We start from the raw sequence: 16,539 nt of genomic DNA, 5'->3' as shown, positions 1-16,539 counted from the left end.
AATATTTACAAAACAATATCTGATAAAGGATTTCTATCCAAAACCTACAAAGAACTCTTAATATTCAACAATAAGAAAACAACCCCGTTGTAAGTAGGCAAAAACCTCCTAACAAAAGCCCAAGACCAGGTGGCTTCACTGATGAATTTCACCAAACATTTAAAGAAGAACTATAATAATAACAACCCTTCTCAGTCTCTTACAAATAATATAATAGAAGAGGAGGAAAAATGTCTTAATTAATTTTATGAGGCCAAAACCAGACAAGGGTAATAAAATAAATAAAATGGCATTGTATTGTAATAACAGTGGATTATAAGTCAAAGTATGAAATAAATAGCCATGAGTCTGTACTAACAGACATAAATGACTGAATAAATAAATAGATGTGGGAGAATAAATCTCATACATAAGAATTCCAGATAATTTACATAGATTTATACTCCACCCTCAAGGAGGTGAAGCACACTGTACACTATTAAGTGTTGACGGCACATAGAAACACCTTCCTGAGAGTACTTATGGTAAGGGGGGAAGAAGAATTTGGAGTAAAGAAACTTGACAAACACTGCCAGATCAAGGGTAATATCAACAGTCATGTCATGTTAATAGTATGTACCCTAGATATAGTGTGATGAGAAATGTACTTTACCTCCTTCAAACCCAGTCTAATCATGAGAAAAATATCAGACAAATCCCAAATGAGAGCCACTTTACAAAGTACTAATACATACTCCTCCAAACTATCAAGTTCATCAGAAACAAGTCCGAGAAACTGTCACAACCAAAAGGAGCTTAAGGAGACATGATAATGGAATGTAATATGGGATATCCTGGATGGGATCATGAACCAGAAACAGGTCATTAGGTAAAAGTTAAAAGAATCTGAATAGAATATGAACTGTAGTTAATAATACTGTATTGATACTGGTTCACTGATTACGACAAATGTACTATATTAATATAAGAAGTTAATAATAGAGGAAACAAGATGGAGTATGTGGGGTGTAGAGTATCTTAGCAATGTTTCTGTGAACTTAAAACTGTTGTAAATTAAATTTTTTTTAAATGTACTTTGACTCTATAGTCATATAACCACAAAAATTGTGGATTTCTTTTTAGCTGAAAACTACCCCAAGGCCAATAGCAGAAGCATTAATGTGCGTAGACATAGCCTAGTGTTTCTAAGTCTTCAAAACATTTTCCTCATAGGTGCCTTTGATATTTTTCTCTCAAGCATTTCTAGGGGCAATGTTTTTAAAAATTTAAAGTTCTTACTATATCCCACTAATTTTGATTCCAATAGCTCCTGTAGTAAATTCTTTTAAAGCATTTAAGAAATATGGCATAATACATTATAATTTTCGTCTGTAGAGAAAAGAAAGCCCAAGCTTTTTCAGTTGTCTGTATGGAATCAGTTTTGACATCATGTTTACATAGCAAACAATAGGGCAAAATACTTATGACTCTTTTCTGAATGGTCTAAGCCAAGATGTAATTTAATCCATATGTTTTTCACAAATGGTTCATCAATTATTGATTAGGCTTAATGAGTATGCTAATAAGCAGAACTCAAGTGGCTTCTTTAGCCCTTCTGCGCTTTCCAGGTCCTCATAAATTTTTGAAATGGTGGCTGCTAGAAATAGACTGTGGATTGGTGCCAAGAAGCCATAATGCAGACCACATATGGTGTGCAAGGGCTGATGATTGTCCTTGCAGGATAGTATCGGAAATGTACTTTACGTGACATTTGTTCTCAATGTAAATTAATTTATAAAGTTTCCCCTGTATGCTTGCTATACATACTGCTTCATGTTCACAGGAGATACTAAAATACAGATTTTGCTTATTTTACAGTTTAAGTTCTGAAGGTTCACCTTCAAGTCATGGTGTCTGTAGAGATATGGTAGTGAAAGCCTAGATATCAAACTGAAACTTCTAGACTTGGCTTCACTGGTAGAGGTCTTACTATTATCAAAATTCTAGAAAATTAGAAAATGATTTTCTAAACCTGACTCACTTATTTCCATTCTCTAAATGACATTGCGCTTAATGATCCATCCTTTTAAACATGTTAATGAATTCTGATTATTATTTCATCAGAAAGAGAGAGTTAAAGTGTAATTGCTTTCTTGCTCTAGTAAAGAGTAATATGAAATATGTTTAGAACATAATTGAAGTATAGTTTTTGCTTGAGCCAACAAGCTCCTAACTGTTGTATTTACATATAACCAAGCTTGGATAACATGATCTGGAAATAATATGAACGAAAAGCCATTATGATAGTTTACTTGAAACAGTTACTTGAATTTTGGTTCAGATATTTAAAATTAACATTGTAGTTACTTATCTCTGAATGGCTATTATAATAATGGTTTATTAAAATTATTGCAAATATCTTGAAAAACTCTCATTCAACACTGTAGATGCTATTGTTGTATTACAAAAGATATAGAATACTTCCTTTTATAACTTCACTTCTTTCTTAAAACTTTGTTGCTCAAAAATATCCAGGGAACTAAGTGAGATGTATAATGACACCTAGCCACAATGATATTGTTCATCAGAATATTGCATTCTTGGTTTTAGGTATTCAGAGTAGGCAGCATTGCATAAATATCACTGTTAACTGTAACCCGAACAACCTACGTAAAGAAAACAATGCAGTAAAATATGATGTTGCCGAGTGCTGAAATAAACACAGTTGTTTTTGTTTTGCTGCTTTGTGTTTTTTCTCCTGTGATTGTAATCCATTACAAGAAATAGAAAATATTATTTCTTCTAAATAACTTTAATTCAGGTAACACCTTTTATGCTTTCATTTGGAATTTAGTAAATGATAAAATGCCTAATTATTTATTTATCTTGTTTCATAAAGTTCAGATTGTCAATCTTGACGTAAGTATCATATCTAAGCTGTGATAAAAGAATAAAACCATCAGAATCAAATTAAAGAATAGAAACACTTAAAAGAGACTAACGGTGGTGACCTAAGAACAGTAGTTTAGAATGACGAGTGAAATGTGGGTCAATTACTTTGGTATTTCCTAATAAAAGGATAAAAATTTATACAAACCACTGAAACAAGGTGTTTATCCAGATATTTTGTTCCTTTGGCAATGCAGCTTAAACTAGATAGTCTTTACTAACTTATACTACTGTTATTCCTTTTACTACCTTCTTTTGTTGAATAAACTGAAAAATCATCAAACCAGTATTCCGACTCTCTTCAAAAAATTACAGCCACCAGAATATCATTTTTCTCAAAATTGTATTCAATGTAGTTACTTAATATAGCAGATATGGCTCCTAAAGAAATAGATTTAATGATTAACTTATGACATAATTAAAATCGTGACTGAGAGCTAGCATGTGTTTTTTAACTTCAAATGCTGTTTGTGATGATATGGCACTCCCTTCAAGTCAACTGATTTCTGGAAGTTATCAATTTTAGTTTAAAGATATTTTACTTTCAAAAACATTAATTCCTTCACCCTCAGAAAAATAAAACTTTACCAGAAAACCGTAAATAATCATAGAAATATATAACAGGATCCTAATTTACATTTAACCTTTGTTTTAAATGATTAATGGACACTATTTATGTAAACTATTTCTACAATGCAGCATGAAATTAAATTTAAATTGCAGATTTTACAGTGGTATATTTTAGTTAGTGACCCTATCCCTATGAAGAAAAATAAAAGAAAACCAATTACGTTTGTAATAAAGATGCTAATGCATTTCTTGTTTTTTAAAGTTAAAGTTGTGATTGTGTAAGAAAGTTTTATTTCTAATGAACTAGGAAATGATGCTCTTCTTTGTGGAACTGTATAAGGGAAAAATGACTTGGTTTCTGCTCTGCTATCAAGTGCAACAAATTTTCCTCTCCGGACCAGCTACTGCTGGGGTCAGCAAGTAGATCAGTATGAATCAGGCCTGGGATATTCTATGCATCCAAACTGAGGGGGAAGTATGGGATTTCTCTTGGGTGAATCAGTCCGTGGAGAGGCTGGACACGTGGTCAGCTTCCTGTAATGTGGGGATGAGAACATAGGGCACTCAGGGAAGATCTCAGTTCACAGAGATCTGTAGACCTTTCAGTAGGAAGGTTGACATCAGCCCCTTTGAAAGTACCTGGTCCCTCTGGTCCCAAGCATCCAAGAGGAGCTAAAAAGGTGAGCTGTTTTCTCTACTTTCAAAATTTAGAGACTGGGCAAACAGCCTACCTCTGCTGGTATGGGAGAATGAATGCTGGTCAGCTACTTTAAGCCACGCACACTGCAGAGAATGCTTTTCCTAATATCACTCACAGATCTATTAGAACTTACCACTTACACCTAGACCCTGACCTCAAACAACAGACAAAGAAATAATAGAACACCTGAAGTGAGACAGGAAGAAAAATAGAATAAAAGAGAATTCAACCCAACAGAGCCAATGGAGGAGACAGAGCTACCTAAACATAAAAAAAAAAAAGATATAATAAGAGCAGTTTAATAAAATGAGACAAAATGCAAGATAGGACAGTCACTGCAAAGTTGGTAGTTTGGGAAAATGAGAAAAAACTTTCTCTATCATAGACCAAACAAACAAAACTATGAAAATCAGGAGAGCCTTAGGGTAGATCCTATTGAATGATAGGAGTTCCCGAAGAAGAAAATAATTAGATGGTAGAGAGGAAACGATAAATAATAGAAGAAGGATATTTATTTGAGTTGAGGAAAGACTAAATCGGTACCTGTTTTATATTTACCCCAGATGTCATTCATTGCTATAGATAACTGAAAGATATTTATGAATATGGCAGGAGTGAGCTAGAATATCACTCTATATCTTAGGAAAGTACTGAAGTAAAGACTCAAACCAAATAATCACTCAGTCAATCAGAAAAAGACCACAGAATGAGAAAAAATTAGGTTGAGAAGCAAGTAAAAATATACATGTGTGTATATAGGAAAATGATAAAATGACAAAATAAATGAGACAAATATTCAATTGCATAAAATCAGAATTTGCATTACTGTTACATTAATGAAAAACAATATTTTTCAGTCAGTCTGCTAGTTTTGTAAGCAAAAATGTGCAACTAGAAAATGGGATAAATATAAATCTGCTAAGGGACTTCAATAAATCTCAGATTTGGAGAAAATCAATAGAAAAGATAAGGGCAGCACATTTAATTAGATATAGATATATTTCAAAATGAGGTATACATTACTTTATGATAATGAAGTTTCTACCAAAATCAATTATATACTTGACCACAAAGATAATTAAACCAATTTAAAAAGTCAAGATATGAAAGCCCGCAGCCCACTATCATAATCCAATAAAGATCAGAAAAATAAAATTGGAAAGTTAGCCAAAAATTAAATTTTATTTGGAAATTAAAAAGAAAATCCCTGGGCAATATTGCATCAAAGAAAAAACCTAGAGTCGAATTGTATAATCTCTAAATAAAGTGTGTATATAAAATCTGTGAGACACAGAAGAACCAAGAGACGCTAAAGCTACATATCTTCATTATTAAGAAAGAAAATTCTTTAGTGCCCCTCTCAAGAAATGTAACCTGATGTTCATTTTAGGATGGAGAATTGAAAAAGTAGCCAAAAGAATGTAGGAAAAGGAAGTTAATAAACATAAAAGCTGAAATAAATAAAGCAGAAAATTAAGAAATGGTAGGAAGAAGGCATATATCCAAAATAGTTTCTTTAAAAATTCCAAATTAATAGTTAAATAATTTTTTTGTCTGCCACCAAAGGAGAGTCCAGGTATAAAGATTAGTCATAACAATATGTATAGTCACAGATATAAAAGAAATTAAACAAATATTAGGTATAACTCTATGACAATTAAAGTTGAAGAACTTGAAGGGCTAATAAGATTCCCCCCAAACAGTAACTTCAGCCCCTTCTGACCACAAGTGTCCTGATTTCATTGTGGGAGATGGTGTTGCAGTTCAGTTTGGATAGGTATACCTTTCAAAGTCTGGGGGTGAAGGGGCGGGTAAGGAGAGGGGAAGAAGTCTCCAGGTTACTGTCCTCATGGTGGGAGGTGACAGGACAATCATTTTCAGATATTATAACTTCTTTAGGAAGAAGGGATGCTCCAAAAGATGTTCTTTTATGTTCGTAAACATAACAGTAAAATTAGCTACCAGAGGTATATGCCCCTTTTACCCCTATACCAATGTTTATGTGTTGTCACTATGGTCCTAGCTTTTTTTTTCTTTTGTTTTAAATTTTTATTGTAGTGTAGTTGCTTTACAATGTTGTGTTAGTTTCTACTGTACAGGAAAGTGACTCAGCTATGTGTATACATTTATCCCCTCTTTTTTGGATTTCTTTCCCATTTAGGTTACCACAGAGCACTGAGTAGAGTTCTCTGTGCTTTACAGTAGGTTCTCATTAGTTACCTATTTTATATATAGCATCAATAGTGTATATATGTCAACCCCAATCTCCCAATTCATCCCACCACCCCCTTTCCCCCTTGGTATCCATACATATGTTCTCTACATCTGTGTCTCTATTTCTGCTTTGTAAATAAGATCGTCTATACCAATTTTTTCAGATTCCACATATATGCGTTAATATACGATACTTGTTTTTCTCTTTCTGACTTACTTCACTCTGTATAACAGTCTCTAGGTACATCCACGTCTCTACAAGTGACCTAGTTTCATTCCTTTTTATACATACCATAACTTCTTTATTCATTCCTCTATTGATGGACTTTTAGGTTGTTTCCATGTCCTGGCTATTGTAAATAGTACTGCAGTGAACATTGGGGTGCATGTGTCTTTTTGAATTATGGGTTTCTCTGCGTATATGCCTAATAGTGGGATTGCTGGGTCATATACTTTTAGTGTTTTAAGGAACCTCCATATTGTTCTCGATAGTGGCTGTATCAGTTTGCATTCCCACCAATAGTGCAAGAGGGTTCCTTTTTCTCCACACCCTCTCCAACATTTGTTGTTTGTAGATTTTCTGATGATGTCCATTCTAACTGGTGTGAGGTGATACCTCATTGTAGTTTTGATTTACATTTCTCTGATACTTAGTGATGTTGAGCAGCTTTTCATGTGCTTTTTGGCCATCTGTATGTCTTCTTTGGAGAAATGTGTATTTAGGTCTTCTGCCCATTTTTGGATTGGGTTTATTTTTTTTTAACATTGAGCTTCATGAACTGTTTGTATATTTTGGAGATTAATCCTTTGTCAGTTGCTTCATTTTCAAATACTTTCTCCCATTTCGAGTTTTGTCTTTTCATCTTTATTATGGTTTCCTTTGCTATGCAAAAGCTTTTAAATTTAATTAGGTCCCATTTGTTTATTTTTGTTTTTATTCTCATTACTCTATGAGGTGGGTCAAAAAAGATCTTGCTGTGATTTATGTCAAAGAGTGTGTTCTGCCTATGTTTTCCTCTAAGAGTTTTATAGTGGCCTTACATTTAGACCTTTAATCCATTTTGAGTTTATTATTGTGTATGGTGTTAGGGAGTGTTCTAATTTCATTCTTTTACATGTAGCTGTCCAGTTTTCCCAGCACCACTTATTGAAGAGGCTGTCGTTTCTCCACTGTATAGTCATGTCTCCTTTGTCATAGATTAGGTGACATATGTGCACGGGTTTATCTCTGGGCTTTCTATCCTGTTCCACTGATCTATAGTTCTGGTTTTGTGCCTATACCATACTGTCTTGATTACTGTAGCTTTGTAGTATAGTCTGAAGTCCGGGAGCCTGATTGCTCCAGCTCCATTTTTCTTTTTCAAGATTGCTCTGGCTATTCGGGCTCTTTGTGTCCCCACACAAATTTTGAATTTTTTTATTCTAGTTCTGTGAAAAATGCCATTGGTAATTTGATAGGGGCTGCATTGAATCTGTAGACTGCTTTGGGTAGTATAATCATTTTCACAATATTGATTCTTCCAATCCAAGAACATGGTATATCTCTCCATCTGTTTGTGTCATCTTTGATTTCTTTCATCAGTATCTTATAGTTTTCTGAGTACAGTTCTTTTACCTCCATAGGTAGATTTATTCCTAGGTATTTTATTCTTTTTGTTGCAATGGTGAATGGGATTGTTTGCATAATTGCTTTTCCTAATCTTTCATTGTTAGTGTATAGGAATGCAAGAGATTTCTGTGCATTTATTTTGCATCCTGCAACTTTACCATATACATTGATTAGCTCTAGTAGTTTTCTGGTGGCATCTTTAGGCTTTTCTATGTAGAGTATCATGTCATCTTCAAACAGTGACAGTTTTACTTCTTCTTTGCCAGTTTGGATTACTTTTATTTCTTTTTCTTCTCTGATTGCTGTGGCTAGGACTTTCAAAACTGCATTGAATAGCGGCGAGTGTGATCACCCTTGTGTTGCTCCTGATTTTAGAGGAAATTCTTTCAGTTTTTCACCATTGAGAATAATATTTGCTGTAGGTTTGTTATATATGACCTTTATTATGTTGAGGTAAGTTCCCTCTATGCCCACTTTCTGGAGAGTTTTTATTGTAACTGGGTGTTGAATTTGGTCAAAAGCTTTTTCTGCATCTACTGAGATGATCATATGGTTATTATTCTTCAGTTTGTTAATATGGTGTATCATATTGATTGATTTGCATATACTGAAGAATCCTGGCATCCCTGGGATAAATCTCACTTGACCATGGTGCATGATCCATGGTACTGTTGGATTGGGTTTGCTAGTATTTTTTTGAGGATTTTGGGGTCTATGTTCATCATTGATATTGGCCTGTAATTTTCTTTTCTTGTGTTTGATATCTTCATCTGGTTTTGCTATCAGGGTGATGGTGGCCTCATAGAATAAGTTTGAGAGTGTTGCGTCCTCTGCAATTTTTTGGAAGAGTTTGAGATGGATAGGTGTTAAGCTCTTCTCTAAATGTTTGATAGAATTCACCTGTAAAGCCATCTGGTCCTGGGCTTTTGTTTGTTGGAAGACTTTTAATCACAGTTTCAATTTCATTACTTGTGGTTGGTCTGTTCATATTTTCTGCTTCTTCCTGTTTCAGTCTTGGAAGGTTGTACCTTTCTAAGAATTTGTCCATTTTGTCCAAGTTGTCCATTTTATTGGCATAGAGTTGCTTGTAGTAGTCTCTTATGATCCTTTGTATAGCTGTAGTATCATTTGTCACTTCTCCTTTTCCATTTCTAATTTTATTGATTTGAGTCCTCTCCCTTTTTTCTTGATGAGTCTGGCTAAATTTTTATCAATTTTATTTATCTTCTCAAAGAACCAGCTTTTAGTTTCATTGATCTTTGCTATTGTTTCCTTTGTTTCTATTTCATTTATTTCTGCTCTGATCTTTATGATTTCTTTCCTTCTACTGACTTTGGGGTTTTTTTCTTCTTCTTTTACTAGTTCCTTTAGGTATAAGGTTAGATTGTTTATTTGGGATTTTTCTTGTTTCTCGAGGTATGCTTGTATTTCTATAAACTTCTCTCTTAGAACTGATTTTGCTGCATCTCATAGGTTTTGGGAGTTGTGTTTTTATTGTCAGTTGTCTCTAGGTATTTTTTGATTTCTTCAATGATCTCTTGTTTATTTAGTAATGTATTGTTTAGCCTCCATGTGTTTGTGTTTTTTACATTTTTTCTCCTGTAATTGATTTCTAATCTCATAGCATTGTGGTCAGAAAATATGCTTGTTGTGATTTCAGTTTTCTTAAATTTTCTGAGGCTTGATTTGTGAACCAGGGTGTGAGCTATACTGGAGAATTTTTCATTTGCACTTGAGAAGAAAGTTTATTCTGCAGCTTTTGGGTGGAATGTCCTGTAAATATCAATTTAGTCTACCTCGTCTAGTGTGTCATTCAAGTCTTGTGTTTCCTTATTAATTTCCTGTCTGGATGATCTATCCATTGGTGTAAGTGGAGTGTTAAAGTCCCCCACTATTATTGTGTTACTGTCAATTTCCCCTTTTATAGCTGTTGGCATTTGCCTTATGTATTGAGGTGCCCCTTTGTTGGGTGCAGAAGTATTTACAGTTGTTAGATCTTCTTGGATTGATCCCTTGATCATTATGTAGTGTTCTTCCTTGTCTCTTGTGACAGTCATTATTTTAAAGTCTATTTTGTCTGATATGAGGATTGCTACTCCAGCTTTCTTTCTATTTCCATATGTGTGGGATATCTTTTTCTATCCCCTCACTTTCAGTCTGTATGTGTGCCTAGGTCTGAAGTGGGTCTCTTGTAGACCACATATATACGGGTCTTGTTTTTTCTTCCATTCAGCCAGTCTTTGTCTTTTGGTTGGAGCATTTAGTCCATTTACATTTAAGGTAATTATCGATATGTATGTTCCCATTACCATTTTCTGGTTCTAGCTTATTTTTAACCCTTCCCATTTCTACTATTTCATTCTTACTTTTCCTTTACTAAATCTGAATCCTGATGAGTATCAGCCAATCATATTTCAACTCCCACTGTGTGTCACATGCTACACTTAGTGAAAGTAGTCTTTACTGTAAATCTGATATTTGCATCTGTTATCTGTGATGTTATTTGTTAATACACATTGATAACGAAGATAATATGTTTAAATGACAAGCATGCTCCAGAGATAGCATAAGCTAAACTTTAAGATTTTATATATATAAGTAAAGTTTTTGTATATATGTTATATATGTATAATCACATCACTGTGGTTGGATATATATAATTGTACACACATAATATATATGTACATAGTATACATATGTACATAGTGTCTATTAAGTATGTGCTATATATATTGCCAATCTGAATTATAACAATTAGAGTGCTCCTGGGAGAATAATATATCACAAAGTTGTTTAGCAAGTTTAACACTTTGTGGAAAGCCAATAGTTATATATTAAAATTAGTAAACTACCAATATCTATACATAAATATTTTTATTTAAAAATTATATTTACAATGTGAAATTGGAAACATATTCTTATAAACATTTTGTTTGGTATGATCATATACCACTAATAGTTTACTGAGGCTTGTATTAAAATAGTGAATAAGGTCAGTTTACATTTCTCCGGCAACTACCACATTTTCTCAGTCCTTAGCAAGTTATCTGGTATAGAACAAGCATGAAATAAATCCTCACTACCTGCCATTTTCTGACTGACAACTTTGTGTCCCCCTGGACCCATTTTCACCCTTCCTGTGTTCCCTGCTGATGCTTCTGTTATATCACTAAATCACAGGTAACTTAAATTATCTTTTTCATATCCATATCTCTAGCAATTAAACAAGTGTATGAGGTAAAAACAAGGACTTTCAGTGGGTGTGTGGTGAGTAAAGCAGTACTACTTGTAAGTGTCATCATATTAAGTGCACTCAGTGAATAATTCATCTAACAATCAATTTAACTTAAAAAAATTGGTGTGTGTCTTATTAACTGATGATATTTTACATTGAATTTTTCTAGAGGTGTTGTTCAAAAATTTCATTCAGTTTTACAGTCAAACTTTTGCAGCTGAAATAGAATGGAAGAAGAGAGTCATAGTATTATAGTTCCCTGCCCAGCAAAGCAAGGACCCTGATTTTACAGAAGGAAAGTGGGAATAAACTTTAATAAAGAATCAGATTGGACACAGATCAGCATTATGCCTTTTGTGAGCAGATGCAGAGTTTGATGAAACAGGGTCCAAACTGGATTTCTGACTTGTTCCTCAAGTTACAATTGGATTTTATGTAACAGGAGACTTAAGTTGAGAAATTTATTATACTATAAATAAGGCAATAGTTCTTAAATATTATAACTTTCTGGGAAGAAGAGAAGTTGCAAAATGTGTTCTTTTATATTAGTAAGCATAACAATAAAATTAGTTATGAAAGTACCTACCAGATGATACATGTGCTCCTTTAATATCAGTGTTTATTTATTGTCACTGTTGCCCTAAGCTCATTTCAACTCTCCCATTTCTACTAAGTTCACTCTTAATTTTCTTTTACCAAGCCAGGAAACACTGGTTATCAGTCCTTTCTGTCCAACACACACGCACACACACACACATATTCACACACCCTTCACACACTTTACTCTCTGTTGGTGAAATGAACATTTATATATTTTCAAAATCTGTACATATTTCTAGGATGGTGATAATAAATAAGCTAGTAAAATTATTATAGGCAAATACATTTTGTTTTCTTTTGATACCCACACTGGCACAAAATTTGAGAAATGGGATATTGTTTTGTCAACATTAAAGACTTCTTTTTTTTTTTAAACATCTTTATTGGGGTATTAATGCTTTACAGTGGTGTGTTAGTTCCTGCTTTATAACAAAGTGAATCAGTTATACATATACATATGTTCCCATATCTCTTCCCTCTTGTGTCTCCCTCCCTCCCACCCTCCCTATCCCACCCCTCCAGGCGGTCACAAAGCACCGAGCTGATCTCTCTGTGCTATGCGGCTACTTCCCACTAGCTATCTACCTTACATTTGGTAGTGTATATATGTCCATGCCTCTCTCTCGCTTTGTCACAGCTCACCCTTCCCTCTTCCCATATCCTCAAGTCTGTTCTCTAGTAGGTCTGTGTCTTTATTCCTGTCTAACCCCTAGCTTCTTCATGACATTTTTTTCCTTAAGTTCCATATATATGTGTTAGCATACGGTATTTGTCTTTCTCTTTCTGACTTACTTCACTATGTATGACAGACTCTAGGTCTATTCACCTCATAACAAAGAGCTCAATTTCGTTTCTCTTTATGGCTGACTAATATTCCATTGTATATATGTGCCACATCTTCTTTATCCATTCATCCGATGATGGGCACTTAGGTTGTTTCCATCTCCGGGCTATTGTAAATAGAGCTGCAATGAATATTTTGGTACATGACTCTTTTTCAATTATGGTTTTCTCAAGGTATATGCCCAGTAGTGGGATTGCTGGGTCATATGGTAGTTCTATTTGTAGTTTTTTAAGGAACCACCATACTGTTCTCCAAGTGGCTGTACCAATTCATGTTCCCACCAGCAGTGCAGGAGTGTTCCCTTTTCTCCACACCCTCTCCAGCATTTATTGTTTCTAGATTTTTTGATGATGGCCATTCTGACTGGTGTGAGATGATATCTCATTGTAGTTTTGATTTGCATTTCTCTAATGATTAATGATGTTGAGCAATCTTTCATGTGTTTGTTGGCAGTCTGTTTATCTTCTTTGGAGAAATGTCTATTTAGGTCTTCTACCCATTTTTGGATTGGGTTGTTTGATTTTTGCTATTGAGCTGCATGAGCTGCTTGTAAATTTTGGAGATTAATCCTTTGTCAGTCACTTCATTTGCAAATATTTTCTCCCATTCTGAGGGTTGTCTTTTGGTCTTGTTTATGGTTTCCTTTGCTGTGCAAAAGCTTTGAAGTTTCATTAGGTCCCATTTGTTTATTTTTGTTTTTATTTCCATTTCTCTAGGAGGTGGGTCAAAAAGGATCTTGCTGTGATTTATGTCATAGAGTATTCTGCCTGTTTTCCTCCAAGAGTTTGATAGTTTCTGGCCTTACATTTAGGTCTTTAATCCATTTTGAGCTTATTTTTGTGTATGGTGTTAGGGAGTGATCTAATCCAATACTTTCACCTGTACCTGTCCAGTTTTCCCAGCACCACTTATTGAAGAGGCTGCCCTTTCTCCAATGTACATTCCTGCCTCCTTTATCAAAGATAAGGTGACCATATGTGCGTGGGTTTATCTCTGGTCTTTCTATCCTGTTCCATTGATCTATCTTTCTGTTTGTGCCAGTACCATACTGTCTTGATTACGGTAGCTTTGTAGTATAGTCTGATGTCAGGGAGACTGATTCCTCCAGCTCCGTTTTGCGTTCTCAAGATTGCTTTGGCTATTTGGGGTCTTTTGTGTTTCCATACAAATTGTGAAATTTTTTGTTCTAGTTCTGTGAAAAATGCCACTGGTAGTTTGATACGGATTGCATTGAATTTGTAGATTGCTTTGGGTAGTAGAGTCATTTTCGCAAAGTTGATTCTTCCAATCCAAGAACATGGTATATCTCTCCATCTATTTGTATCATCTTTAATTTCTTTCATCAGTGTCTTATAATTTTCTGCATACAGGTCTTTCGTCTCCTTAGGTAGGTTTATTCCTAGATATTTTATTCTTTTTGTCGCAATGCTAAATGGGAGTGTTTCTTGATTTCACTTTCAGAGTTTTCATCATTAGTGTATAGGAATGCCAGAGATTTCTGTGCATTAATTTTGTATCCTGCTACTTTACCAAATTCATTGACTAGCTCTAGTAGTTTTCTGGTAGCATCTTTAGGATTCTTTATGTATAGTATCATGTCATCTGCAAACAGTGACAGCTTTACTTCTTCTTTTCCGATTTGGATTCCTTTTATTTCCTTTTCTTCTCTGATTGCTGTGGCTAAAACTTACAAAACTATGTTGAATAAGAATGGTGAGAGTGGGCAACCTTGTTTTGTTCCTGATCTTAGTGGAAATTATTTCAGTTTTTCACCATTGAGGATGATGTTGGCTGTGGATTTGTCATATATGGCCTTTATTATGTTGAGGAAAGTTCCCTCTATCCCTACTTACTGCAGGTTTTTATCATAAATCGGTGTTGAATTTTGTCAAAAGCTTTCTCTGCATCTATTGAGATGATCATATGGTTTTTCTCCTTCAATTTGTTAATATGGTTTATCACATTGATTGCTTTGCGTATATTGAAGAATCCTTGCATTCCTGGAATTAACCCCACTTGATCATGGTGTATGATCCTTTTAATGTGCTGTTAGATTCTGTTTGCTAGTATTTTGTTGAGGATTTTTGCATCTATGTTCATCAGTGATATTGGCCTGTAGTTTTCTTTCTTTGTGACATCCTTGTCTGGTTTTGGTATCAAGGTGATGGTGGCCTCGTAGAATGAGTTTGGGAGTGCTCCTCCCTCTGCTATATTTTGGAAGAGTTTGAGAAGGATAGGTGTTAGCTTTTGTCTAAATGTTTGATAGAATTCGCCTGTGAAGCCATCTGGTCCTGGGCTTTTGTTTGTTGGAAGACTTTTAATCACAGTTTCAATTTCAGTGCTTGTGATTGGTCTGTTCATATTTTCTATTTCTTCCTGATTCAGTCTTGGCAGGTTGTGCATTTCTAAGAATTTGTCCATTTCTTCCAGGTTGTCCATATTATTGGCATAGAGTTGCTTGTAGTAATCTCTCATGATCTTTTGTATTTCTGCAGGTTCAGTTGTTACTTCTCCTTTTTCATTTCTAACTCTATTGATTTGAGTCTTCTCCCTTTTTTTCTTGATGAGTCTGGCTAATGGTTTATCTTCTCAAAGAACCAGCTTTTAGTTTTATTGATCTTTGCTATCGTTTTCTTCATTTCTTTTTCATTTATTTCTGATCTGATATTTATGATTTTTTTCCTTCTGCTAACTTTGAGGTTATTTTGTTCTTCTTTCTCTAATTGCTTTAGGTGCGAAGTTAGTTTGTTTATTCGAGATGTTTCCTGTTTCTTAAGGTGGGCTTGTATTGCTATAAGCTTCCTTCTTAGAACTGCTTTTGCTGCATCCCATAGGTTTTGGGTCATCGTGTCTCCATTGTCATTTGTTTCTAGGTATTTTTTTTTCCTCTATGATTTCTTCAGTGATCACTTCGTTGTTAAGTAGTGTATTGTTTAGCTTCCATGTGTTTGTATTTTTTACAGGTCTTTTCCTGTAATTGATATCTAGTCTCATAGCATTGTGGTTGGAAAAGATACTTGATAGAATTTCAATTTTCTTAAATTTACCAAGGCTTGATTTGTGACCCAAGATATGATCTATCCTGGAGAATGTTCCATGAGCACTTGAGAAAAATGTGTATTCTGTTGGTTTTGGATGGAGTGTCCTATAAATATCAATTAAGTCCATCTAGTTTAATGTATCATTTAAAGCTTGTGTTTCCTTATTTATTTTCATTTTGGATGATCTGTCCATTGGTGAAAGTGGAGTGTTAAAGTCCCCTACTGTGAATGTGTTACTGTCGATTTCCCCTTTTATGGCTGTTAGTATTTGCCTTATGTATTGAGGTGCTCCTATGTTGGGTGCATAAATATTTACAATTGTTATATCTTCTTCTTGGATCAATCCCTTGATCATTATGTAGTGTCCTTCCTTGTCTCTTCTACTAGTCTTTATTTTGAAATCTATTTTGTCTGATATGAGAATTGCTACTTCAGCTTTCTTTTGGTTTCCATTTGCATGGAATATCTTTTTCCATCCCCTTACTTTCAGTCTGTATGTGTCTCTAGGTCTGAAGTGGGTCTCTTGTAGACAGCATATATAAGGGTCTTGTTTTTGTATCCACAGCTAATCTGTGTCTTTTGGTGGGAGCATTTAGTCCATTTACATTTAAGGTAATTATTGATATGTATGTTCCTATTCCCATTTTCTAAATTGTTTTGGGTTTGTTATTGTAGGTTTTTTCCTTCTCGTGTTTCTTGCCTAGAGAAGTTCCATTAGCATTTGTTGTAAAGCTGGTTTGGTGGTGCTGAACTCTCTCAGCTTTTGCTTGTCTGTAAAGGTTTTAATTTCTCCATCAA

Source organism: Lagenorhynchus albirostris, chromosome 2, assembly GCF_949774975.1.
Source record: "Lagenorhynchus albirostris chromosome 2, mLagAlb1.1, whole genome shotgun sequence".
Lineage (NCBI taxonomy): Eukaryota > Metazoa > Chordata > Mammalia > Artiodactyla > Delphinidae > Lagenorhynchus > Lagenorhynchus albirostris.
The sequence above is the reverse complement of the archived record's forward strand: the minus strand, read 5'-3'. Positions refer to the sequence as shown.